The sequence below is a fragment of the Mastacembelus armatus genome, chromosome 22 (genome assembly GCF_900324485.2).
Source record: "Mastacembelus armatus chromosome 22, fMasArm1.2, whole genome shotgun sequence".
In the NCBI taxonomy this organism is placed as follows: Eukaryota; Metazoa; Chordata; class Actinopteri; order Synbranchiformes; family Mastacembelidae; genus Mastacembelus; species Mastacembelus armatus.
The window spans coordinates 12,192,098-12,206,306 of record NC_046654.1 but is presented as its reverse complement, the minus strand read 5'-3'; the positions used below and the strand labels follow the sequence as shown (position 1 = coordinate 12,206,306).

The following is a 14,209-nucleotide window of genomic DNA, read 5'->3' as shown; positions in this document are numbered from 1 at the left end:
TTCATCCAAACTTTGAGAAACTGTCTCAGGCGCAAAAACAGGCTGATAACAATTATTTTTGCGTCTTCGTACAAGGTAGGACCACCCGTGGTACACTGTTTCCATGTTGTAGTTCTATATATTCTATATATAATATTTATTAAGCTGTGAAACTACAAAAACCAAACCAGGTTGGAACCCAGAACATTTGCAAACTTTGCAGCCCGGTCTGAATTTATCGGAGAACCCAGACTGGTAGCGTTTCCTGTTATTGTCGGCCCGGTCTGGACAGGTGCGAGTCTAATGACACCTGGACAGAAAAAAACTGGAGCCTGTTAAACGCAACAAAGTCCGCAGCACCGTGTGCGAGAAAACAGAAACGAGGAGCTCAGGGGTTAAAGTTCACCAGACAGGTGGTCCTGTGTTTAACACTAAGGCCTCAGCATGACCCGATAGGAAACCTCAGGACAGTGCTGGGAGCTGCTGCTAACTTTGTAAGTATCGTGACGTTGTTGCTAGTTGCTAGTCCAGATGTAGCAGAAAGTGTTTTTACCAATGGTCTTTTAAAGGGTTAAATACTTCTGGTACATTTGACTGGAATTTGTCCTTATCGGGTTAGTTCAACACTGGAAGTCACTGCCAGCTGACAACCTATAAAAACAGGCCCTGTTGTCTGGCTGGATTACTAAACTCAGTGACCTTGACATGAGCGCATTTCCTTCTCCTGTAGTTCACCACTGTAGGCTCATTTATATCAGCAATTATTTAACCTTTCTCAGGTTTATGGCTCAGTAAACAATAATGTAATCACCTCTGCATAAAACACATTTAACCAAATGTCTCTTTCTCTACACCAAAAAGCTGCAAAGTATTTCTAAAGCCCCCTCAGTTAAACTCTCCGGTTTCCTGACATTATTTATGTATTTTCAAGGGTCAACAAACAAACTCCCTCAGAAGACAGGACAGGGCTTTCTCTCCATGTGTGATGAGTGATCACACAGCTGGTTCACAGGATTAGACGCTGGAGACTGGGGACGTATAATGAATTTATACTTCAGATGCTAGATCCCAGGGATATGTCATTAATACAGAAGCTCAGTGTTCTTCCAGAACCAGAGTGCCACTATTACGCAGTGTCAGACAAACCACCAAGAGAAACAGATGAGCATAGCCCGCCCAGGCACATCAGTGCACATTCTTACCACGATTCCTCTCTCAACATAAACACCACAATGACTTACGGGGCTTCAGAGTGTGGCATCAACAGGAACACAGTGTGCGCACTGAGAGCGCTCTGTATTGCCACAGAAAATCTCAGCCAAACATGATAGCACCCATGCTGAAATGAGGTTTTCTCCATGAGAAAAACAAAGTGAAATAGATCAGATGTGGCATTTTGATGAAAACTGTGTATTATTTTTGGAGATACAGGAGGCCGGGGTCAAAATAACACGATTGTCACTGATAAAGGGAGGCTCTTAGCCCTCAGCTTGATCCAAGAGATATTATATTTGGGAATATGAGCAAACCAACCTAGGCAGTGATAATTCAAATAAATGAAAAAAAAATATCATCAATATTCATTTTTACACCAATAAATCTACTTTCAATTCAGTTCCTTTGAATATGTCTGTTTTGTCTGGTACACCAAACAAAAATGTTTGGGAACCACTTATGTAAAGGATCAGTCTGCATAGTATGACTCAAACTTCACCTTCTAAATATAATTACTGTGTATGATTATTTACAGATGGAGAAGTTTCCGTGACCAGAGGCACATAAACGAGAATCTCAAAAATGGTCCTTCCAAATATCAGTGGCACTGCTCCTGTAGTCGTCCCCCCTGGTGAGTAATGCTGCAGTTATACCAGAGGGCAAACTACTGGTTTAGTCAAGCAAGAATAGCTTTAGTTAGCATAGAGCTCATCATCATCATCATCCTGTAATTTAACAGTTAGAGTGTTTGGCCCACCGACGAGGTTGTTCTTTGAAAGCTATGGCAGCACAACCTGAGATTGCTCTTAGTCTGCAGGAAGTGCCTGATTTGTGCCAGGGGGCAGAAATTCAACTCATTATGTTTGTGCCAAACACTTGAGGGGCCTTGAGAGCTGAGAAACAACAGGGGTATGCTACCATGTTGGCTGCTGTTGGCAAGCAGAGCTGGTCCATGTCAGGGTCTGTTAAATCCAAAAGAACTCTCATTCAGCAGTCTGCATAGTTTGGGGATGCAAAATTCCCTAGGCCTGATCTGACGACAATATGACCTCAGACCTTTTGCCAGTGACTGACTGCGAAGAAAGCCTCGCTATGCTGAAATGAGCAAAAGTATGCACTGCAGTATGCATTCCAAAGCAATCTGTTAATGTCTGCGTCTTGTAGTGGGGCCTCATTACCTGTCACAACAGTGCGATCACACTTTTAACACCAACACTGGACTGCAATAGAAACCATGGTGCAGACATTTACCTCTGTCCTCTAAGTCAAGCCATGAGGATCCAAGTCATTTAACTACAGCACATAATCTCCTGGCTCCGTCATGCCTGCCTGGTTAAGACAAATTGAATGGCAAGAGCTGTCTTCCCTCACAGGCTGCTACCCAAATGCTCTCAGAGAATGCAGCACGCTATTGAGAACAATGCCAGGCTCATTATGCCTATCTTGTGTCCTAAATGTTGTGCATGCCAGGCAGTCTGTGTGTCTCCTTTAACTTATGTTCTCACACTTGGGCCCAGATATCACAGAGGTCTTTCATTGCTGGAGCTTTTGCTAACAGTGTATTGTTCTTGTTGATCCTTGTCTGCTGTTGGAGGTGCATTGCTGTGGAGCACAGGCTGTGCTCAGATGAATAGCACAGTGAATCTTCATTTTTGGTATGGAGGCATCAATCTATCAGCATTTGTGATCCGAGAGCTTGTAAAAGAATGTTTACTGAATGATTTCCATGTCCACGGTTTTAGAGGAAACGCAACACAAGAACTCCTTTAAAGCACTGGTTTTAAAACCATTTAGATAGGAATGAGGTCATTAATGTTTTTAATGGATTTTGCATGCACAAATCCAAATTCTTCCCCCCTTAAAAATGTCACAAAGAGTGCCTGAGGACACTTTGAGTGTTCTTAACCTCACAGGCACGTGTAGTGGCCATGCTTTACACTCCTCACATTGGGCAACAAGTCGAGAGTTGAAAACCACAAGCTCGTTTGAGCATTTTTTAAACACACACCTGCTGCTACTATTTGACATGTCAGTTGCCCAGTAGAAAGCCATCCCAGATGATTTTTTTTTTCAGCTCTGTAAAAGTGTTACAAGACGGGCATAATCTCACTCTTGGCACAAGACTGTTTTTCCAACACTTTATTTCCCATGGGGAGTTAATGCAAGATCTGTCTATAGGAACTCCCATGGTATCCACAATGCTACTGACAAGGTGACAAGCACTGATGGATCTTTCAGCACCCTGCAAAAAGACAGCAAGGTCATAGAAAACAATCAAAGCTTATTTTTTCTTATCCACCTGAGGAAAAGTCTGGCACAGACTGTTGTCTCACCTCAAGTTCATGGAGAGGCCTGCTGTGGTTCGAAGGGCAGCATGAGAACACTCAAATGGTCTCCAACACTCAGGAGTACCCTGTGTGGCCCCTGGTTTTGACTGACACATTGGCCAAAAAGGGGTCAGGAATGTGAGTGTGTGTGTGCTTGGGAGGAGGGGTGAGCAAGGGGTAAAACAGAGGGATGAAGGACAGCATTAAAAGCTGTCTCTGTCCTCAAAGCTGCATTTCAAGCTGTGAAGGTAATCATCCTGGGGAGATGGTATCCAGTGTTGGTTTTTCAGGAATGTGATTATATTAGACTGTCTTACTGGCGGTAAGGGGAGCTCAGAGATCCAATTTAGATGCAATGTAGATTACTATGTACTATGAAAAAAATACTCCTCTTCCTCAATCTGTTGAATGGGAACTGAGTGACTGGTTTGGTACGAAAACACAGACATCTCAAGTCATGGAATACGAAGTATTCAGAGAATCTGTCCAGCAATAGCAGGTGGTTTTATCATTAGTGGAGACTGATGTCCTTGACAAGATGCCAAGGACAACTGGATTGAGACAGACAGGTATGTCCCCTGTCTAGACCCGTGAGGATACCTTACGTCTCTATATTTAGACCATATAGAGCAATCTGCTTTAGACCTAAGAATTAAACTTGGTGCCATTTGCTATGGGTCAATTAAATCAGCAATTTGTATCTGTAGACATTCATGGTTCCCAGTGGATGAAGCTAGGTAGTCTTTTAGTCAGATCTCCTGACTTTTTCTGTAGTGGCACCATGACGGTGACATTCGTGGATTTGAGTGAGTCTTGCCTGTAACTAATGGATGGATTGCAATGGAATTTTATAAAGATATTCATGGTACTGTGAGGATGAATTGTAATCCCTCACTTTAATGTTGTTATCTAAGTACAGCCTAACAGAGTTGCTAGTGTGGCTGTAGACCTCTAGGATTTGGATATCTCAGTAAAGTCACAAACACAAATTTCAACCTCACATTGACAGTATATTGAATTCCTCTAAGGCGATATCAGCAACAGGTGTTTGCAGTTTTTGTACCCTTTTGTTGCAAGCAGCCAAGACAGCTAAGAAAAACATGACTTGGAGTGTTGGTTCTACCTTACAATAAGTATGTTTGACCACCCATTAAATGGACCAAGGCATGAATTTGGGCAGAGAGAAGCGAATCTTCCCGTGGCTGGGAACCGGTTTTGTGTGGCCACTGGCCGCCGGAGGAGCTTGTTTAAACAGACCCAGACTGAAAGACTTAATGACCATGCTGACAGCAGTCATACGAGATGTCTAGTGAGGCTGGTGTGCTGTGGCTGAGAGGGAGAGACTCCCACAGCTGCAGGGAGAAAGGGAGGGATGTTGTGGTCATCATCTCTTTATGTAAGCTCCAGAGAAAAAGAGGTGCACAAGATTCATTTTTAAATCTTCAATATTTGTTCTCCCACCAAACCTGAACCAACAGAGTATAGGATATACAGTCTCATGGCAGCCTGCTTTGTTTTTCCTGCCACCTCAAAAACGTGTTCTGCCGTTCGCTCCAATGTCATCTCAATTAAATGTCAGCATGTGGACAGAGAACAGCTCAGACTTAAAAGTAGGTTTGTGTTTTTGTATGGTAGCGGTGAGTTTGGATTGCATTCTAAATATAATCACACATATTTTGGAGCAGATTTTGCTGATTTGATTGATTCCCCAAAACCTGTGTGGTATTTACACACGTGCTGACCAACAGTGGATGTACATATGTAGAGAAAACCGTAGAGAGAATGGTGATGTTACACAGAAGGAAATCCTGGATGTTGGCTCTAAGATTAAAAGATGACACTGTTGCTGTCAAACATTGACATTGAGGGTAATTATAATTCAAAAAGAATGCTTGAAAAAGCTGAACGTTAGTCACTTTATATGACAGACTTTGACTTTTGATCCTCTGGGGAATGAAGAGGCTGATGATAAGAATTAATCAGAGCTAAACCCTGAAGAGCGGAGCACATGTACATGAATGTTTTCAGGTTGAGGTGCCTCCTTATCTGATAGCCTTGGTCTGCTGCTATATTTTGCTGCTCTGACTTGGACCAAGCCAAAACAAATAGGAGGATCCAGATATCAAAACCACTGAAGAGCCTTATCGTCTGTATTTTGTGCTCTGTACTCTCACTGTGTACTCTGTAGCACAGATTTTTGTGTTAACTTGCCACCAACCTTAAGAGTTCATCAACAAATGAGCAAAAATATTAATTATTAAAATATGAAGGAATCACAAAATGATAGATGACTTTGAATATATTTAAATATTAAATAACTATCATTTCCACTAATTACCTTTGTTTTTTTATGATTCTGTGAATTTCAGGCAATAGTCATTTCTTTGCCAAACACGTAAACATAATTTATACGTGGCATTTTTAGATTTGTCAGCTGTTTTGTGTTGGCAGGTAGTGTAGTTTTTGGTAAAAACAGAGGCCTGTTACATCTGGAAACAACAGGCCAAGTTTGAGAGTGGTGGTGGGAATCAACCAAACAGTAAAGTTGCTGGCCCTAAAGCTAAAACAATAAGCTGAGAGACACACCACAAAACTCCACCAGGCTGAGGGAACTGCAGCGATGTGTGATGATTTTATGTTACTGATCACTCTAATCAGTTCTTTTTGCATTGCACAATATTTTGTCCCATTGGTAAAGACGAAAAGAAAAGTATTAGAGCTTGCTGTTATGTTAGTGACAACATGGCTGCTATCTGCATAACAAAAGTACAAGGCCAAGGCAGAGTGGGAGAAAGGGCTAAAACAAATGGGAGAGGAGAAAGTGTGAGTGTGCAGAAAAGAAGCAAGCTTCTGTTAGTGATTTAAGACTTCCCAGTCTGCATAGCTATGGCCATCCTCCACATTCCAGCCTATACGGGAACAAGATTAAATACTTTTGGAGAAGGATGCTGGCTGTCCTTCCCGCTGTGGTTAGTGCCGTCGCCTTCAAAAGAAAGTCACAAAGGGTATTGTGATGACTGTTTCTCTCTACTTGTAGAAATCTGTTTTGCTTTAACTCAAAGGTCAATGAGCATTTGTCCCAGACTCAGCAGTCTGCAGCACTATGACCCCTGCTTCAGTAAGAATGCCTTCATATGAGAATTTAATATGAACGTATCTGTCTTCACTTCTGGGCATCTGGTTATTGTGAAGAATCTGACTGATGCGTCATCTGCGTTTAAGCAGAAAACATCATGGGGGATGCACCTGATGGCACAGAGTAACAGTATTACAGCTAAAGTGAAGACAACAATATAATTTTCAGCTTATCTTTGTCATCTAACACAGTCCGCCCATATCCTCTGTGTCTAATTTTACTTTTGTTTCTTCCAATGTAAAACCGGCCTGGGGTCAGCAGTGGGTTTAGTGTTAAGGTGAGATATTCCGCTTGTGTTTGGTTTAGTACTTCCTGTCTTTGCTCTGTGACCACATAATCTATCTCCTCTGTGGTATGTAAACTATCAGACTAAACTCTTTTTTTTTTTTCTTTTTTCCTTCTATAAATACACTTTTCTTTAGACCCAACAAAGATCCACACAATGTATAAAATTAAATATAAATTAATTACTAATAAGTGTTAGCTAACCATAGCTACATGCCCACCCGTATTATAGCACTGAATAAAAGTTGTAATTAGGATTCCCTAAATAGGAGAAACTTCATTTGCTCCTGTCTGATTTTTTACTTAGTAAAAGATCAACAACAATAGAGTGACCCTTTCTGACAAGCGTGTATCTGCCTATATTTGTTTGAATTTGCATATGTGACTTTTGGCCTTTTGAATGAGTGTGTAGGCTCATCAGCACACACTCCTGTCAAACCTAGATGTGTGCGGTGTCTTTCCAGACATGGCTTAGATTCCAGATATTTCCACAGCTGTAATAGATCCAAACGCCAGTCAGTCAACCAGCCCTGCAGAGAGGCGTGATTCACTCTTTTGTGCTGCATGACTCAAAGGCCTCTTCCCTGCCTCCGCATGTCCTCCTCTCACTCCCACTGTCCTCCGTGGAATTGGGCTTGCCATCTGACCTGCTGCCAGCTTGGATGTGCTCCCCCAGTGGTCAGCTGTGGGTTCATATACTGTACATAGCAACAGTTTATGGACGAACTCTCCCAAGCATATGCATGCAAAAATGATGAACAGATGGTTGTGGAGTGATTTGCATTTTTCCAAATACAATGATTTGTTGTCCTTTTCTACATATTGATTCCATATACTCTTAATCAGTACTGAACAAAGGAAGGTCTTAAATCACTGATGCTCACAGCGTTAGTGAGAATCAACACATGCAGAATGTTGCCTTTGGAAAGTGAAGAACTGACTCTTTCATGAGGTGGCAGTCAAAAAAAAAAAAGGCTGTGAAATTCCTTCAAATTGGTCCAACAATGGAAAAAAAAAACCCTACAGGTTGCCAGGTCCAGCTGAAGTATCACATAAAGACTGGTCCCAAGTGGGCGAGTCTAGTACAGGGGTTAAAGAGGACCAGATGATGGGGCAAAGGTGTTTTCAGTCATGAGATTTCTGCTGGTTGTATTTTCTAAGAAGCTGGGAAAAGAGACACAGAGCTGCAGATGTTGAGGCTTGTTCTGCTGCCCCCAGGTCTTATTTGTGTTAATCTCAATTCAGATGGAGCACTGACTGACATCGATTATGCAACATTAGTCAAGATTGTGTATTTACTTTGATCAATGGACTTACCACTGCAGCATATTTAAAATGGGGTGTGAAGTGATCCCCCAGACAGAACATACCCACAAGGTTGAAACAAAATAACCTCAGAATCCAGAAATTATGAGTTTGCTCTGAAAGTTTCCAGTGAGCCACGTTTTCTTGTGAAAATGCAGTAAACAGGCTTTCCTGTTCCTCTCCTTGTGAGCTTTGAAATAATTTCTTCACATTCTTACCAGATCTGTAAACATAAGACTAAAATATAAACAGTCACCGAAGTTAAATGAGAGGGAAAGTTAGTCTGGCCAGCTTACAGAGGCATGGTCTTGTAGGCTTGGGAGCCAAACACCACAGAGCAGCTCACACACAGGGAGGGGTGTCCAGTCTGTACATATCCCACAAGAACCAGAAAAGTCCCCTTAAATATTTGTAATAGCCCACATCAAACTATCCTGTGTATTGCCAGTCATCATTCAACAATAATATCTTGATCATTAAGAGATCTCAACAAAACCACACACCCAGAGTCAAAAATTATACTTAAGTGATCATTTTGGTTAATGGATGAGCAATTACATTTGAGAACAATCAGCATCCTCTCAGTAAATTAAGCCATGATGTGTTCTCTTGCTAACATTTAGGTCATATATGGAGGGCCCTGAGAGCTTGATGCACTGCAACTTAAGAAACTACATGCAAATCAGGACATTTTCACAAATTGGAGAATGCCTGCACAACATTTAGGTAAAAGACACTGTATGTACAGAAAACACAACCAAATAGATTCAAACAAGTACTAAAACCTGCTGCAAATACAGAAAGCACAGGAAAACAGTGAGGCTCTTACTGGTTAATTAAAATTCAAACAGAACACCGTATTAAATGCATGCATCCTCTCCTGTGAAGCTCTTAATCTGTAGGTAAACACTTTAAATTCAGAGCAGGAATGGTGAACTTCACCGCTAGCAGATATTGCTGAAAAAAAAGCAGACCATATTCATTTGCAGGATACTATGAAATACATGGCTCCTTATATGGAAGTGTATACTTCTATTTGAATTAATGACTCTATTTACTCACTATGGGTTAATTCTGCAAAGCCTTTAGTCTTCAGAGACTGCTTCAATTAAGGACAAGAATGTTCTTTTGAATATAACTGTGTCCAGTCTTCCTTGAAGGAAATGTTTTGGATCAATGAGTCTCTTTGTTTCAGGCAACATCATCTAATTTCGAGTTGAAAAACAATTGCACCCTCCGCTCTAATAAAACATCTCCAACTTGCCAAGACCAATGAAGCCAGATATATATTTTTTTTTTTAACTAGACAAGAGGGTCAGAGCAACAGTTAATATGCAATGTAGACTTTGTCCCTTTTTCTCCAGAAGGCAAAACACATTCAGTTCTTTCCACTGGCTTTTCACTAAAAACAAAAAACTGAGGGCAAATGTAGTGGAGTGATAAAATTCACAAGAGCAAGTGGAGAAAAGGTCTCAGGTAGGTACAGCAGAGGTCCACCTGGAAAACAAAACAGGTGAAAGAATGGAGTGGGAGAGAACTTCCCGTCTCTAAGAATTTAGGCTGTATTTTCCACAAGGCTGTCTGGATAAACACCAAGCAGAATGAGCTGTCTGAGTGAGCTGTCAGTGGGCAGTGACAGCTACAGCTCTGTCTTGACTGCCATGCCTGCATGGTCAAAAGAGAAGGGACAGCAGATTCCTTAGGGACTCCTCAAATAAGCAGCAGATGGTATGACACCTCCCTTCACGGGAAAACGGGAAGGAAGATGAAATGGAGTGAGACAGAGACCTGACTGTCCTTTCAGCCAGAGGAATGGGAAAAATAAACACCCAGTTTAAACATTTAATAATGGAATCCACTCATCCATAATCAACAGCACTGACAAAAAGACAGAGGTCTCTGTTTTGTTTTTGTAGTTCATTTTTGTTCTTTTGCCTGGTGAATGCCAGAGTTTTAGCCATACTCTAGTTCATCAGTCCACTACTTTGGTCCAAACTGAAATATCATTGATAGTCACCTTTGATAGTCAATCCTAATTACTTTGGTTCCCAGACTTTTCCTCTGCTATATTTTTTTAAATTAGCTTAGTGCAGTGGTGGAAAGTACATTTACTCAAGTACTGTACTTAAAGGTTCAGTGTGTAATATTTGATCTATTAGCATCCTTAAATATGTTAGTCACTGAAAAATAAAAATACCAACTGTTATGTTTTCTTGATCTTAGAATGAGCCTTTTTAATCTATAAAAGAAGCGGGTCTCCTTTCACAGGGGCAGCCATGTTGCGCCACCATCTTTCTACAGTAGCCCAGAATGGACTGAGAATCATTTTGTTTTAAAGATGACCACCACTGTTCTTTCCCTCACTCCTGGAAACAAGGGGTAGAAGTGCGGGGTTGCTCATAAGGTTTCAGTCTGTAATCTTATCACTAGATGTCGCTAAATCTTTCACATTTTACACATTGCACCTTTAAGAACAATTTTGAGGTAATTTCCATTTTCTGGTACTTCATACCTTGACTTCACTGCATTTCAGAGTAAAATACATTTTTTATATAAGCATATAAACTAATTAACATTAGTTCAATCTTTACCAGCTGCAACAATAAACACAGTAATGCATCAATTATATGATCCAGTAATATAAAATACATTAATAGGAGATGTACCACTAAGCACTTTCACACTTGTACTTCAAGCATTCTTGCATGGCTTCTAATACCTTTTTACTTTTACTTAAGTAAAAATTTGAAAGCTGAGTTCAGTGATTTTACTTGTAACACAGTATTATTACACTGTAATTATGCTTTTAATTAAATATTAAACTGCTTTGCTGATCCTTTAGTATTTGATCCTCTGATTAGCATTAGTGTAGCAGACGAGTAGACTCAGACATGTTAAATTAGTTTCGTTAAATATGGAAAATGTCATCACCTCTGTAACAAACATAGTGTCAGGTGAAAGTGATACTTGCCGTCCATGCTTCCATTATGAAATATACACTGAGTGCTTAATGTAGCACATGACAACACACATAGTGGCTTCTAGTGGGAAAACACTGTTGAACGGAGGCAGTTTGTAGCTGTGCACTTTCAAAAGTAGAATAGGTAGGTACAAAGGATTAAATTCAACAGAAAACCATCAAACAAAACATGATTGTTGCAGTTGTCCTGACATGAATAAATATGATCTCAGATCTTATCATTACAGACCCTAATACCGGCAGTAAATAAGTCCATAAAAAGGCAAAGGGGAAGTGATGTTGTCAGAGTGGAGCGATTCGACAGCTGGTCTCCTGTGGAATCCTGGGCGATACTGGGGATGACGGAGACCAGCTGCTGAGTCAGTGACTCATTTTTACCTCAGCAGGGAGAAGGAGGGAAGGAAACGGCAGAGCAGCAACTCTGGTCCAGACAAAGAACAGACACAGCCAGTTCCAGCAGGACAAATGGCCAACATAACACTTCACTAAACAATCTTAAATCTGCTATATCAGTTTGTACCGTCCCTTTCCTCTGACGCCAGGAATGGCTTATGCTGCAAAACAGTAATTTGGTTTATAAACAAGATATGATGGAAAAGTCATCGTAAAAATATTCCTCTTTTGGTTATTTTGGTAAATAGTGTGGAATAACTTGAAACTTCGGGGAAAGAGTTTCGCATGCAGCCTATAACATTGTGGCTAAATGACCGCGGCCCAACTATCTGTTTCTTCCCCTTCTGTGTCCCTGTTTTGCTCAACAGACTCAGTATGGGAGCCTGTGTTTTGTCTGGGTGTTGGCATTAGCAATAAATTTATGTTCAGAGAAATGAACAGGGATCAGTGGTTTCAGATGTAGACTTGGAAAGTGTTGCAGACTGTTCAAGTAGATATGAAATTACTGGGATTGAAGCAGAGAACATATAGTTTAGATTTCTTCCATTTCATTTTGAGATTTTGGTTTTAAAAAAAAAACTCTTCTCCTATTTGTTGTTAAGTTAATTATCAAAAGTGAAAAGGTATTTTAGTCCTAATATATCTCCTAAGCATTTTGAGGCTACAATTGTCACCATCCTTGCGCTGTTGCTATGGTTACAGATGATGTTCTTGGCTATGATGATGATTGAAGAGCTGAATTCACTCATTTGGATAATTTAATCCTGTTCAGTGGGTTAAACTTGAAGCTAAATCTTTGGATAACATTAATTCAGTGATATTTCACATCTTAGTGTCTTTCAGCTCATTGTTTTGGTTTTATAACCCACAACATTGCTCTTTTAGCTCGCACTTTCAACAAACCCATTTCCAGCTGCAACAGGCAAGTGTTTAGTGAAAACCTTGTGATAAGGTAACTGCTGCCCACCAGCCCAGCACCAAATAACAGACAGACAGTTTGTCAGTAGCTGGTCAACACTTGCATTTAGCAACTAAAAAGCCAAACTCATTTCACGTCAGTGTTAGCCAACTTTATCCCACAAGCCATTAGGAGGGAAATTGGTTTAAAGCAAAGAATAAATGGAAAAGAAAGACAGAGCAGACACTTTGACATGCCATAAGAGTAACAGCACTGCTGTAACTAAAAACAATACTCATGGCTCTGTTTCACAGTGTCCCATTAAGCCCTTCCAAACCCAGGAACCTGGAAATGACTTACAATTGTGGAACGCAGCTATTGTCACTGTTATTCATTACACCTGTGCTTTTCCTGTTTTGACTGGTCAAAGGTCTCCATTCTTCTGTCTGAAGTCAAAAGTACTTTTAATCATGTAGTGATGTAGCATCCCACTTTCTCCTGGCTTTAGTTTTTAGTTAGATAGTGAGAATGAAATCCCCTGGTGGGTAAACAGTGTTGACAGCATCTGAACCCAATCAAATTCATGAACTCTGACCCACTTAAGAGCCCGCACACACACACACACACACACACACACACACACACACACACACACACACACACAGACATAAGTTGATACCACAGATCTCTCTCTCTCTTGAATCCGGGAAAAGAGCATCTTCTCCCTATAAACCTTTAGACTATTGAAGACGCCTTTATCATCTGATGGTGCATTTCACAGTGGTGGTGATTGTCCCAGATGTTTTGTTTTACAGCTCTGAAGTGACAAATCCTCATCACAAAGAGTCTGGGAGGTGTTAGTATGTGCGTGGGTGTCTTTGAAGATTAAGCATTCATGACTTCATGGCCCCTCTGCACTGTTTGCCGACCATAATTAAAGTCAGACTGTGATTACAGGGACGTCAGTTTTGATTAAACTGTCCTCACTAATAAGGGGATTTTATTCTGAAACACTATTTTAATCATCGTTAGACAATAGAATGAAATGTCACTGTGGCTCAGTAGCACATCTCCAGCCACCACAGTCAAAATGACTCTCTATGAACAGTCTGTCAATACATTCAGTGAGCAAAACTCTCATGACATCAGCCATGACTGCACTGGCAAGAAACTCTTAAGATAAACACATTTCAGTCTCTCATCCCTGTGTCACTACAGAGCACATAACTACTGTAGGTTTTTTCTAAGGAAACAAATAGAAGAATGCAAATGCTAAAGCAACAAACAGCATACTGGCACACATACCAGCGCAGATAAAAGACAGCTGAAAAGTGGAAAGCATCATTTTTTCCAAGTACATACCATTCCTGTCTGTGAGATTATTGGAAGTTCTGCAATGACACAGTAGCCTTGGCCTTATATGGCAGCTGCGGTCCTCATAGTGTGTCCTGCTAAGGGGCGACTGCTGTGAAAGTCTCAGTAACAGCGGACTTTAATTACATAACAGTCTTGGCAGTGACTGTGTATGCTAAAGGCTTAAACCTTGAGCCAGGCAAGATTTGTCAATGGAGTTGGCTGGTATGTCTGGTATGGCTGGTGCCACTCACGCACAAACTAGAACAATCTGCTGTATGTTAATCTTGAAAAAACAGTCGAGCCTTTGTTGTTGTCCAAAAGGGATTATTTAGTTT

At 40.8% G+C, this 14,209-nt stretch overlaps 1 protein-coding gene across 1 annotated transcript in view; it reads right to left on the bottom strand.

The window, feature by feature from the left end:
- The window catches only part of LOC113131811 (KATNB1-like protein 1), a 29,562-nt gene extending 15,601 nt beyond the window's left edge, over positions 1-13,961 (bottom strand). The window contains exon 1 of the mRNA XM_026309516.1: positions 13,881-13,961. The gene's annotated coding sequence lies outside the window, so the exon portion shown is untranslated. The remainder of the gene's footprint in view (positions 1-13,880) is intronic.
- Between the last annotated feature and the right edge of the window lie 248 nt (positions 13,962-14,209).